Source organism: Rattus norvegicus, chromosome 19 (assembly GCF_021556685.1).
Source record: "Rattus norvegicus strain SHRSP/BbbUtx chromosome 19, alternate assembly SHRSP_T2T, whole genome shotgun sequence".
Classification (NCBI taxonomy): Eukaryota; Metazoa; Chordata; class Mammalia; order Rodentia; family Muridae; genus Rattus; species Rattus norvegicus.
In genome coordinates this window covers 30783191-30796707 of record NC_141552.1, presented here as the reverse complement: position 1 = coordinate 30796707, position 13517 = coordinate 30783191, and the positions used below count along the sequence as shown (strand labels likewise).

Below are 13517 nucleotides of genomic sequence, written 5' to 3'. Positions count from 1 at the left end.
TCTCAATGGCAACAAACCACTAAGAAGAAGCTCAACAGGAAAAGAGCCAAAATGCGTGAGTAGGCAGCTCGGAAAGAACTGGAAATAAGCAGGTCTCATTAATAATCTGACAAATTAATATCAAAGCAAAACCGAATATTTCCATGAGCATCCAAACTGAAAAAGTCGAGTCCTGGCAGGATGTAGGCTAGGGAATGGAAAAATAAATCAGCAGATTTTTATAGAGCAACAACAGATTAAGATCAGAAGAAATTCTACATCTAGCTGTTTACCTTAAAGAAACGCTTGTGCAAATTGGAGTTCTTGCAAAAGTCTTCACAGTGCTGATATAAGGGTTTCCTGGCACTCAGGCCATCTTGGGAACTCATCCAGACTCCCAGGATGATGAGTTGGTGTGTGTGTGTGTGTGTGTGTGTGTGTGTGTGTGTGTGTGTGTGTGTGTGTGTATCAAGGGCATCGCTCCCAACACTGGGAAGCACATCCCCAGCGGTGATTAATGAACAGTCTCTTACAGCAAGATCAAGCAAGTCTGTAAAACATACCCAGGTTCTCCTGTGTTCCCTCCTCCATTGCCCTGCGCCTCCTTTCCAGTGGGATTATTGGAATTATCTAAAACAAAGAACCAACACTGTGATGTTACTAGAAAGGGTTCATTTTCAGAATAATAGGGGGTGTTTTCAATGAGAGTGGGATGAGAACCCAACTGGAAAGCCTGTGGGGTTGGTTACTCAGTGGATGAAGATGTTTGCAATCAAACCCCACAACCTGTGTTTGATCTCTGGGACCCAACTCTAAAAGTTCATGCCCTGCTTTACACAAAATCAATTAAATGCAATAGAAACCAACTGGGTTGGTCTGACTTAAGACAGGATCTCACTCTTGTGTAGTCCAGGCTAGCTTGAACTCTTAACAATCTTCTTGCTTCAAGCTCCCAAGCACTGGAATTGCCCAAATTGGTTTTTGATGGTGGTAGTGGTGGTGGTGGTGGTCCATTTTTTTTTTGTTTTTTGGTTTTTTTAACTAATATTAATGTCCAACTCCTACTGTAATGATTTAATATTGAGATCCTCAGGAGTGGGTTGAGTGTTATGGGAGGTTGGAGTTCTTTTCTGCAGTACTGGGACTCAAGCCTAGAGCTTCTCACACGCTAGACAAGAATTCTACCAATGAGCTATGCCTGCAGCACTATAAAAGCTACTCAAATATTTTCACATTAACCTGAGATGAGAACCAAGTCTCTGAGCTGGAAACCCTTGGGAGTAGACAGAGACCCAGACAGAGTAGCACACAGCCCTCCGTCCAGCACTCAGACAAGTTCTGGTCTGCCACATGGATGGAACTCAGGATACCTAGCAAAGGAATTGCAAGTTCAAAACTCATCACAAGGACTGAGGAATCAGGTGATGTCAGCACTAGGGAAGCAGACATGTGAATTCGAGGCTAGCCTGGTCTACATTGTAAGTTTCAGCCAAGGCTATCTGGTGAGAGCCGGTCTTAAAACCCAAGGCAAGGGGGATGGATATACAAGATCAAGGAAAGAAAAGGAATGGAAAGAGATTGGTGGAAGAAAGGAGGAAGGAAAACTAACTCAGTGAACGTGGTGATTAGGAACAGCACCAACAGGATCTAGCCCGATGCAGAGGCTCATGAACACTGTGGCTTCTCCTCCACAGCGGTAACCATGTCACCTGACTGAGCAGAGTCAGCATGACTGTGCATTTCCAAACACGAACTTAATGCTTTTCAAGGAACTGCAGTACGTTTAACAGGAAAATACAGCTGAACATACTTAACCTTGAACCTAAACATTTCAATGAAGGATCTTACAAAATCAGCTTGGGAATATTAAAACCATGCAAAGAGGCTGGCAAGATGGCTCAGGGGGGGAAGCAATTGCCACACAAAAGCCTGACAACCTGAGTTCAATCCCCAGACCAAGTATAAAGATGGAGGAAAAAGAAAGACTTCATAAAGTTGTCCTCTGACCTCAACTGCTCTCTTGTGGTACACAGGAACTCGCAACACACACACACACACGCTCACACACACACACACCACACACCACACACCACACACACACACACACACACACACCGCACACACCGAGCACCCCAGGCACACCACACACCACACACACACACACACACACACACACCACACACACACACCACACACCACACACACACACCACACACCACACATACACTCACACACACACACACACACACACACACACTGCACACACCGAGCACCCCAGGCACACCACACACTAATGAATAAAAATTGGTTTAATTTTAAAAATCAATGAGAGACGATTAGCCACAAATGCTAATCTGGGATGCTTTTGATTCTCCCGGATTTAGGAACCCCATAGCACTCAGGCTGATACAGAATATTGACAAGAGCCAAGCACAGTTATGTTTCTGGGAGTGGTGGTGCCTGCTTGGGAAAAGCCATTGCCTCTAAGGAGGAAGGAGGCAATTACAGGCTAACAATGACACAGGTGGATGCTCCCTGAGCTAGAAATAATTTAGTAAAACTCTCAGTGAGAAAAAACATAGTATAACTGTGTATCCGATATAGTCTCATTTTCAAGAATATCAATATTGATCATTGTTTAGATATTCATAAAAATTTTAACAGGAATTCCCTTACTAAGGTAAATAAAGAATATCATTCTCCTTCATCCATTTTTTTCCTGGATTACATACTCATAAAGATAATTTTCAAAACCAGGTATATCATAACTATCATATTCTCGTATAGAAATAAAAACAAGTATATGTTTAAAAGTTACTTCATTCATAATAGGAAAGATAGAGTTTTATACCCAGGAAAAAAAGAGGTTTTTGCTTATTCGTTTTGTTTTGAGACGGGGTCTTACTATGTAGTCTTTCTGTCCTGGATCTCACTCACGCTGTAGACCACTCTGGCCTCGAACTCAGAGATCTGCGGTCTCTGCCTCCCGAGTGCTGCAGCTAAAACTGCGCCACTATGCCTGGCCATAATTGGGGTCTTTTAACAGTGTGTGTGTGTGTGTGTGTGTGTGTGTGTGTGTGTGTGTGTGTGTGTGTGTGTGTGTGTTTGCACACGCGCTCACATGCAGGTGACCTTAGAGGCCAGAAAGAAGCATCAGATCCCCAAGGGATATCACAGGTCACTGCGAGCCACGCAGGTTAAGTTCTGGAAACGGAACTCAGGTTCTCTCCAGGAGCAATAGGGGTCCTGAACTTCTCTGCCCTCTCTCCAGTCCCATATAACTGTTTTTTTGAAATAGTGAAAATCTTGCTCTTCTTATGTGGAAGAACCCATATTCCACTGTGCTAATTTAAAATTGGACTAAATATTCCCAACAGGGGTAGAGGTATTTCATTGCCTGCCTTTGTATCATTTAGACTAAATAAGACCTTCTGAAGGAATTGAAAAACATTTCGTTCTGTGAATTTTGATCGTTTCTTAGCAGGTGTGATGGCTTGCGTATGCTTGGCCCACAGGGCGTGGCACTGTTAGGAGGCGTGGCCTTGTTGGAGGAAGTGCGTCACTGTGGGTTTTGGAGGTTCCCATCTGTGCTCAGGCTCCACCCACTGTGGAGGAGAGCTTCCTCCTAGCGGCCTGAGGATGTCAGTCCTCTCCTGGTTGCCTTAGGAACAAGATAAAGATTTCTCAGCTTCTCCATTGTCATGCCTGCCTGGATGCTGCCATGTTTCCCACCTTGATGATAGTGGACTGAACCTCTGAACCTGTAAGCCAGCCCCAATTAAAGGTTGTCTTTATAAGAGTTGCCTTGGTCATGGTGTCTTTTCATAGCAGTGGAAACCCTAACTAAGATAACAGGTGAATAAATTTGTATTGCCTTAAAACTCAGGCTGGATCTTTCGCCATGAGCATTGTCAAATCCTGGAGTGGTGTTCTCCTCTGACTGACTTAAATTTCTTCCTCTGTGTTGACAGGTATCCAGTCTTGCAGGGGCAGATCTGGATTCAGTTAAGAGCCAGACTTACCAAAAAATTCCTCTTTCTAGAGCTGAAGTAGCCTCACTTTTCAGAGCACCTAATGAACCACTCTGTTCTGAAGCTGGTTCTCAATGCACTAAATTAATACCTGTTGGGCTATGGCCAGTGGACGGCCCAACAGGTTCCTTTCATCACCTCCTGGCACTTCAAGTTAGTTTAACTCCAATATGGTTGAAACTCCCTAAGGGAGAGGAAGCTCAGTCTTCGGGCTCAGTATAGGTGTGAGTTAAACTTCACTGAGGGGGCTGGGGGGGTAGTTATAGTTACATTCCAGCCTCCTGGATTATTTGAAACCACTGACCCCTGGTTTTGGTTTCCTTGTTCAAGACAGAATTGGACACATTTTACCAAAAGTAAGAACAGGAGATTTAGAAGCAATCAAAAAAAAAAAAAGTTTTCCCACAATGCAAATCTCAAACCTTTAGCTCAGGTTAGGAGAAGGAGCTGGGAAGGTGCCTTTTGTTTCTCCTGCTGTGCCTGGGTTCAGTCATTATCTTGAACACACAGGGTTTTGTTTTGCTGTGTCTTTTCTATAATATTCTTCCCTTTTCATGGGAAGACCCCGGAGCCCAGAATTATCAAAACAACTCATCTGTATGTGCATCCCTGGATCTCTTGTTTTGACAACAGAAGCCCCCACTAATTCCTCAAAAGAAAACAAAAGGAAATAAGGTTTCATGGCTTAGGTTTTTGTTTCTGGTAAAATGGCAGGCTCGTGAATACGGGGACCAACAAACAGCTTCCTGTTGTATCCGCCTATTCCACATTCCATTCAGAACACCCTCCACACTCACACCAAACAGACCCAGGTCCTATTGAGCTTCATTGTTCACTTGTACCTCTAAAAACCCCAACCCTGGGCAAACCTAACAGCGCGAGTTCAAATCCCTGGAACCCACATAAAGTAAGAAAGAGAGAACTTACTCCACAAAATTGTCCTTTGACCTTCACATGCATACTGCAAACAATAATAATAATAATAATAATAATAATAATAGATATTTATAAAGCCATCAATCTTTTTAAAGGAGCTGCAGAAAGCAAAAATCAAGATTAAGATGGGGCTTTCTCCACAAAGAATCCAGCAAGGGCACCCAGCCCACATCAAGTAGCTGGCGCTGCACTGGGGCCCCACCCAGGAAGTGCTGCAAAGGTCTTGAAGCAGCTTTGCACCACAGAGATGGTGGACTGCAGAAACCAAATCAGAAGCTGAAGTGGCTGGCCAGGAAGGAACACAGACCGCAGCAAACTACAGACACGCCACACGCCATAAAGGTATGGGAATCGGAAATCCAGAGGTTTCCAACCCATACCACCACCGCCCTGCAGGCACACGCTCGCACCACACCAACTAGAGGTGTAAGCGACTCATTAAACACAGCTCCAGAGAGGGACTACGGGTGCCTAAGGTTAAGAAATCTACAGGACTTCCCACCACCACCCAATACACATCTCCTGTGTAGCAGTGAATGGATGGGGCCCCAGGAAGACTGTGACAGAACATACCACGTGGTATAGCATCCTGCTGGGAGCAGCAGATAGCAGCAAAAAGATGGGAAGGAAGGCTAAGTCTGAGAGACCCTCAACACCCTTACCGCCATAGCAGGGAGGAACCATGTGGACCAGAGGAGGAGTGAGGGTGGAGCATGGGCTAATCCTGACTACAGAACTAAGTCTTCAGAGGGCGAGCATCTCACCCCAACCAAGAAGCAGCATCTCTGAACATCACATTCATTGCGGGTGGGGGGCCTTATTTGTGCTTGCATTATTTTGATCTTCAATTTTCTGTTTTACGTGTTTATTTCTGAAATTTCAATGACCAGTTGTCTTGCAACTCACATTTCATTAAAAATAGTTTTTCTGCCCTTCTTTCTCTAAAACTAAACACAGCATTTTCCCTGGTGGCTCGATTATCTCTAACCTAGATACTTTCCTTCTCAGTCTGACTAACCCCCTTTCGTCAGGGGAGGACAGTAGTGGCATAAGAAGCGAATATAATGTCACTGTGAGACTGATCTGTGCACGAAGTATAAAACCAGTAGAAGAACTCTCAGGCTTAACATGGTGGTACCTGCCTATAACCCCAGCACTTGGGAAGCTGACACAGAAGGACCTCTTCCTCCTGCCTCTCCCCATCCCCATCTGCCTCACCCTCCCTCCATCTCCTCCTCTCCCTGCTCCCCCTCCTCTATCCCTTCCTTTCTTCCTCTCTCTCTCTCTCTCTCTCTCTCTCTCTCTCTCTCTCTCTCTCTCCTCTCCTCTCTCTCTCTTGCTCTCTCATCCCTCCTCCATCTTCTTACGCTCTTACGCTGTAGCTCAGGCTAGCCTCCTCCTCTCCCTGCTCTCCCTCCTCTATCCCTTCCTTTCTTCCTCTCTCTCTCTCTCTCTCTCTCTCTCTCTCTCTCTCTCCTCTCCTCTCCTCTCCTCTCTCTCTTGCTCTCTCATCCCTCCTCCAGGTTCTTACGCTCTTACGCTGTAGCTCAGGCTAGCCTCACCATACACAAAAGTTCCTCAAAATGGATCAAGAATTTAAACAGAAGACTTAGGGCTACAACATGCTTAGAAGGAAACACGGGATAAAGCTTCTTAACAGTGGCTTTGAAATGAACCCAAACTAGAGGGAACATAAGAAAAAGTAAGTTGGGTTTCATTGAAATTAAAAGCTTTGTGTATCAAAGGGGATTATCGACCTCATGCAAAGACAGCTCAGAGTGTCTAGAAATATTTGAGGATTATGTATCTGACAGGAGATTCATATCCAAAATATGTAAAGAACTCCCAGCATTAAAAAAAATGCAACAGCTCAATTTAAAAGCTGTGTAGCGGGGTTGGGGATTTAGCTCAGTGGTAGAGCACTTGCCTAGCAAGCGCAAGGCCCTGGGTTCGGTCCTCAGCTCCGAGAAAAAAAAAAGATAAAATAACAAAAGCTGTGTAGCTAGGTATGGTATCCCATCTGTGTAAGGCCAGTACTTGGGAGGCAGAGGTGAGAGGGTTGAATTTAAGGTCGTCCTGGCTACATAGCAAGGCTACAGGCAAAGGAGTTGAGTGGAATTGATGAACATGGCCACTCCCAACCAGCATTTGCATCTGGAGATCTGAACTCTGGTCCCCATGCCTACAGGCAAGCATTTCACCCACTGAGCCATTTCCCAAGCCCTGGATGTATTATGCTTTGGGTAGTTTAAATCTGGATAGCTGATGTGGTTATTGCATTATTTTTATGCCTTTACTGATCCGGGGCAGGCACTAGATTAATTGCTATCTAAGAAAGAATAAAAGCCAATTTCGCCTTCATCAGAGGCTCCCAGGGTGAAGGCAAAGAGCGCCGGGGCAAACTGGGGAAGCTGCTTCTATACAGTCTGAAGCATCAGGGCCCCCCGAAGTTTCCTGTGTCAACCTTCAAGTATCAGAAAGACAAGGCAGGACACTTCATACTCATCAAAGGAAGAAATCCACCAAGATGAACTCTCAATCCTGAATATCTATGCTCCAAATGCAAGGGCACCCATATTCATAAAAGAAACCTTACTAAAGCTCAAAGCACACATTGCACCTCACACAATAATAGTGGGAGACTTCAACATCCCACTCTCAGCAATGGACAGATCATGGAAACAGAAACTAAACAGAGACACAGAGAAACTAAAAGTAGTTATGAACCAAATGGATTTAACAGACATCTATAGGACATTTCATCCTAAAACAAAAGAATATACCTTCTTCTCAGTACTTCATGGTACCTTCTCCAAAACTGACCACATAGTCAGTCACGAAACAGACCTCAACAGATACAAGAAGATAGAAATAATCCCATGCGTCCTATCAGATCACCACGGACTAAGGCTGGTCTTCAATAACAGCAAAAATGACAGAAAGCCCACATACCTGACACTATGGACAAAAGTCACTCTGTAAGGGACAACTGGTCTCCACAAAGCTCTGTTTTACTTTGTTTACATTATCAATGGCAAGTTTTTAAATTTGTATTTCTAATTTACTTTTAAGATTTTTTTTTATAAATAAATAAAAGTCCTTGTCTAACCATTGTGAGGCATCTGTCTGTCTCCTCCATCAGTCACTCTCTTGGTGAGGGATGGAAGGCCAGTAGACAGAGTCTGACCTAATGTTCGAAACGCTGGAGACTGAAATGTTTCCTGACTCCTGAAAAGGAGTGGACAGTAGGCATGAGGAGAAGGTTGGTAGGACCAAAGCAGATCCTTCACTCTCACTGGCCCCAAGCCTGGTAAGCTGTGACCACTCCTCCAATCCAGGTAAGTGTGAGCAGTTCCCCAGCTCCCCCTAAGAAAGGAAAATGTGAGGGTGTGGGGCAGCCAGGCTGACCTGAGCTGTAGGGAAGGAAGCCATGGATCTTCTTCCACTCATGGAGGCCTTTAGTTTCCCTGGGGGACTTGCTGGGAACATGAGATTGAAGTCAGGGGTGTCCAAAATAGAGGCAGAGCCAATATGTGGGATCAGGGTCCGGACACCCCACTCTGAGCACTGTACCTTAGGGGGGCCTGATAACAAGGTCTCACTGTGGCTTCCTTTTGCAATATGTAAATTCATTTCAGTTTTTTTATATGAGCAAATTCTATAAAATTAAGGAGTAAATACAATATTTAATGTTTGTACTGGTTTATACTTAAGCAGGCAATATTATAACAACCACCTCGGGGTTTTTTGGTTTTTTTTTTTTTTTTTTTGTCTTTTTTTCAGATGACTGGAATGGGATATATAAAGATTTTGTAATTGCAGAAAAATTAGTGGGCAGTTAGAAATTCGTGTACAGTATCTATAATTGTGTCATTAGATTTTAAACTCCTTTAAATTTGAGAAGCCCGGGTTTAACAGGCAAGGAAACATGTGAGAGGCGATGGAAACGGATTGTAAATGTCAGCGTCATGTTTGATCATACCAAGGTGACCTTAAAATGCCATCGTATGCACTTTAATTTAACAAGACTGATTTCCTAAAATATCAAATATTTGATATAACCGAGAATTTATATTGAACTACTGGAACAAATAGCTAGAAGATATTTCAGTTGTCCCGCTCGGAAAAAAAAAAAAAAAGCTGTAGGCAAACTCTTCAACATGGCCAGAGGAAGGAGGGAGAGGTGGGGAGGGTGGCCTCCCTGTAAAGCTTCCTCTTCCCTCTTCACTGAAAACTGGGAAAGCCAGCTTCACCCAAATTGTGAAGACTGTGTTCCTTTATCAGATTTAATTTCAGGGCCCCTGTCCCCTCCAAATGCTACCAATCCAGCAGCGACCCATCTGCAAGACGTTCCCTAACTCAGACACCACAGCTCTTCCTTTCAAAACTGCAATTTCCCTGGGAAGTACCAACACATTAAGTCCCTAAAACCTTAAAGGGAGAGTATTGACTGAGTTCCTTTCTTCTCTGAAAGGATAGACTGGACACATAAAAATGGAAAGAAGGAACTAAAAATATAATTTTAAAGCACACACACATACACACCAGCTTGGAGCTTACACCTAACAAGTACTTATTCTAATGCCTACAACTCTTCAGTGACAGCTAATTGGTCCATCTTATAGTGAGGAAACTGAAGCAGAGAATTAAAGTAACCCCCTCAGTTACACAGACACTAGAGGAGGAGTAAGGATTTGAACTAATACCTGAACACAACCCAGGTTCAAGTCCTTCCACCCCCACGCCTCACACCAGCTATTGCTCACGGGGAGACAAACAGAATCCAATTGGCCACTAACTCAAAAGATAGATCTCTCCTGTGCTGGGACTGTTTTTGTTTTTGTTTTTGTTTTTGGTTTTTTTTTTTTTTTGCAATACTTTTTCAATTCTTATAAGGAGTCGTAGACCTCTTCGGGCTACTTTACTGCTTATTAGGGGCATTAGGGTCCTTGGGGCAAGTCCAATCTTCATCATCAGGATAGCCAGCAGTTTGACAAATAAGCAATCCAACAATAGCAAATAGCAACAGCAAACGAAGCAGCAGGATCCAGAAGGGACCAGCAGAGACCAGCAGCACTGGCAGCAGGGGCAGTAGCTGGGGCAGAAGCTGGGGCAAAGGCTGGGGCAGCAGCTGAGGCAGTGGCAGAGGCAGTAGCAGAGGCAGGAGGGCCGGCAGGGGAAGCAGCTGCCAGCCCCAGACCCGCTTGGCAGTCTCCCATTTATACCGTCACCAGCGTTGCCAGAATTAAATCTGCAGCTGGCAAAGATCACGCCCCTTCAAGTGCACGAGGCATATCACAATCACCTGTTATGAAGCAGCCTCTTATCCCATACCTGGGATTAAAACAAAAACATATTCATATACTATAACTGTGTTTTTAAAGAAACCAAAATTCTCGGTATAGTCCTATGTCGCAACGTTATGAGTGGATAAACACAGAACACTGCCTGCAGCAAGCCTCAAAGAACAGCGGTGCAGGTAAGTGAGGCCAGGACTCAAGAGAAGGTGGAACTGTTCCAGCCCACCTTGGCTGCGTTCATGTCGTAATACTTGATGTAAACCGGGCCGGACTGATGTGCAGGAGATCAGACAGCAGCTTGCTATAGTTGCGGTTCTGGGTGCCGCCGATCTTGCCGATGCTATGCAGGCTAGAGAGGGCCCAGGGGTCGTTCGTGCCGCTGAAAGTCATGAGCTGGTCCAGGACCACATGCATTGTGGTGTACTATGCTGGCTCGCCCGTGGCCTGCACCAGCTGCTGGGTGAGCTCGGAGAGAAACACTCCGGCATGGAGGCACAGGGAATATTGGTGTTCACGATGAACATAGGCACGGTAGCGGAGAGACTGCAATCGAGGATTGGAGAACGGTGCAAAGCATGGTGTCCTGTGTCACCGTTTTACTCAGAAGGAATCCCAGTTGCACAGCTGATCCTGATCAATGGAAATCTTGTTTGAATGAGGTTCTCCCACCAAGTGGAAACAATTCAGCAACTGTTCCCTGATACTCAAACTGCTTAGTTACTCAAACACACATCTGAAGGTTAGTGACATCAGCAACAGATGCCATTTGGTAGCTGTCCTTGGAACCACAGTGACTACCCACAGTCCACTCCATCCCAACCCCCCAACAACACACTGTACCTCAACAACCATCTCTTTGGTTGTTTGCTGGCTAGACACTGGCCCTTGAAGTTCAGCATTCTGTACTTCAGGTCACTGTGCCTCTCTCAGATCAAGAGCACTTCATGTGCCCATGTAGCATCATAGCTGATCAAGGACAGACCAAGAGGCATGCGAGTGTGACACTACCAGCTGAGACCCCATTTTCCCTGCCTGTTGTGTAAAAGCAGCCCTGCCGACCGGCAAATGCGGAGGTCAAGGGTTCCTGCCAAATGACTCCTCCATGTGTCTTCTACTGAATCCCAAGAGCCTGGAGTGTTCCGGCTGCAGCTGTGGCCATTGGCGATGGCTCAATAATGACATGTGGTTTTCTCCGACCACTGATAGGGATTCCCTGATTGTATAGTCATAGGGCTTCCTGGACTGGCTGTGGAACCCTGTCCTGTTCTGTGCACCACTCAGAGCTGACAGCGTTGTGTGACACAACCTGTTATATAGACAGCAGGTAAGGCAGGATTCGAACTATGGCAGGAACTGGAGCGTGAAGAACAAGCTTCCTCCAGAGCCCCCGAGGAGACAGTCTGCCTGGGGTTTGCCTTCACGACAGGATGGAATAATGTGAAAGGCATGGGAGTGCATATTGTGTGGGTCGGAAAGACGGCTCTGTGGTTTGGAGCTGGCCTTGCTTTAACACAGTTGGTTCTCAACGTCCCCAATGCTGCAAACCTTTAACACAGTTCCTCACGTTGTGGTGACCCTCCCCCCAACTATAAAATAACTTTTTTGCTACTTCATAACTGTAATTCTGCTACTGTTATGAATTACCATGTAAATATCTGTGTTTTTCCAGTAGTCTTAGGAGATCCCTGTGAAGCGTCACTCAACCCCCAAAGGGATTGCAACTCACAGGTTGAGAACCATTGCTCTAACAGTGCCTGTGCATCATGGGTACTGCACGCATGTAGTGTGCATACACACAAAGAGGCAAAGCACTCAGACACATAAAATGAAAAATAAACCTTTTCAAGGATAAGGAGCCCAAGTATGAAGCAACAAGAATTTCAGTAATATATCTGGGGGACAAGGAAAATAACCTGGTGTCAGGGGAACTGAGAAGGCGGCATGGGAGATAGAGTTATAAATGATTGTGAGCCACCCTGTGGGTGCTGGGCACCAAACCCTGGTCTTCTGCTGGAGCAGTAAGCATTCCTCTGCTAAGCCATCTCTTCAGCCCCAGAAAGTATTGTTTATTACTGAGCTAACAGTGCCTCAGCCATCTTCCGGTCCTCCACTCATGATTTCTTGGAATACAAGCTGGGTACTTGTGTTGGCTGTACTTCTAGTCTGTCCTTATTGATTCTACTCCAACCCTGTCATTCCTATAATTACAGGTTCCTGGCTACATTCTTACCATCCCTCATTCCCTGCAAACACTGGAAATGTGGCATCAGGGAATGCGTTCCCTTCCTTCCACCTTATCACAGTTCATCAGTCACAAAGAGTTTCAACTACTTGACTACCCGCTTGTGTTACTCTATTTGCTCTCCCCCGGCCACCAGGAGTGAAGTCCTTATTGCTAGCCCGATGGTGAGTGATTCCGCCTACAGGCCCTGTCTTTGCTTTCCAGGGCCACTCCCATTTCAGCTGTCTCAGTCAGGTTCTGAGGAAGGACATGTTTAAACCGTTTGCTTCTTTCTTCCTTCCTGAACCTGCCATGAATGGATAGGTTTGCTCTGCCACAGACTTCCATCGGGACACATTCATTACCGTACCGTGATCCCAAAAGCAAAGGGGTTGATCAAACACGGACTGGAACTCCAAAACTAGAGCCAAAAGCAAGCTGTCCTCTGCTTTAAGTTGATTGGCTTAGGTACTTTGTTACTACAGTGTCAGAAAGCTAACGCACAAGTGCAGAGTCACACACAGACCTGGAATACAAGGAGGGAGTAACTGTAAGTAATGATCTTTGGAAGCAATAGGAGGAGGAGGGTTGTTGAGGTCCTGAGGAGGGTTGAGATGATCCAAGGAGATATGACACAAGAAGACAGAACCTCTAAAGAGACCCACAGAGGGTAAAGGAGTAGGCCAAGCAAAGGAGAAGAAATGCCCAAGACTGGTGTCGGCGACTTCCATGACTAGCCAGAAAGGAAAAACAAGACAAGTAATTACAAATAAGTAAAGGAAGCCAAGATCAGCAACACTTAAGCAGCCTGAAAGGTCCCTTTGCTTTGGTTACAAGCTCCTGGCCAGCTACTGCTTCTCACTTAGGATTTGACGTCCAGACTCTTGAAACTGACCTTTGTCCTCATTCCCTGTGACGACATGCTTTGTTTCCTGCGGCAATAGATTAGCCCAAACCTGGTAGTTTAAAATGCCAGAAATTTAGCCTCGCACCATTCTAGAAGGGGCAGACATCTGAAATCACTAATACTCTGCTGAAATCAGAGAACAG

General features: G+C 45.3%; 1 pseudogene; it reads right to left on the bottom strand.

Moving 5' to 3' along the window:
* Positions 1–10442: 10442 nt before the first annotated feature.
* Mif-ps3 (macrophage migration inhibitory factor, pseudogene 3) lies at positions 10443–10770 on the bottom strand (annotated as a pseudogene).
* Between the last annotated feature and the right edge of the window lie 2747 nt (positions 10771–13517).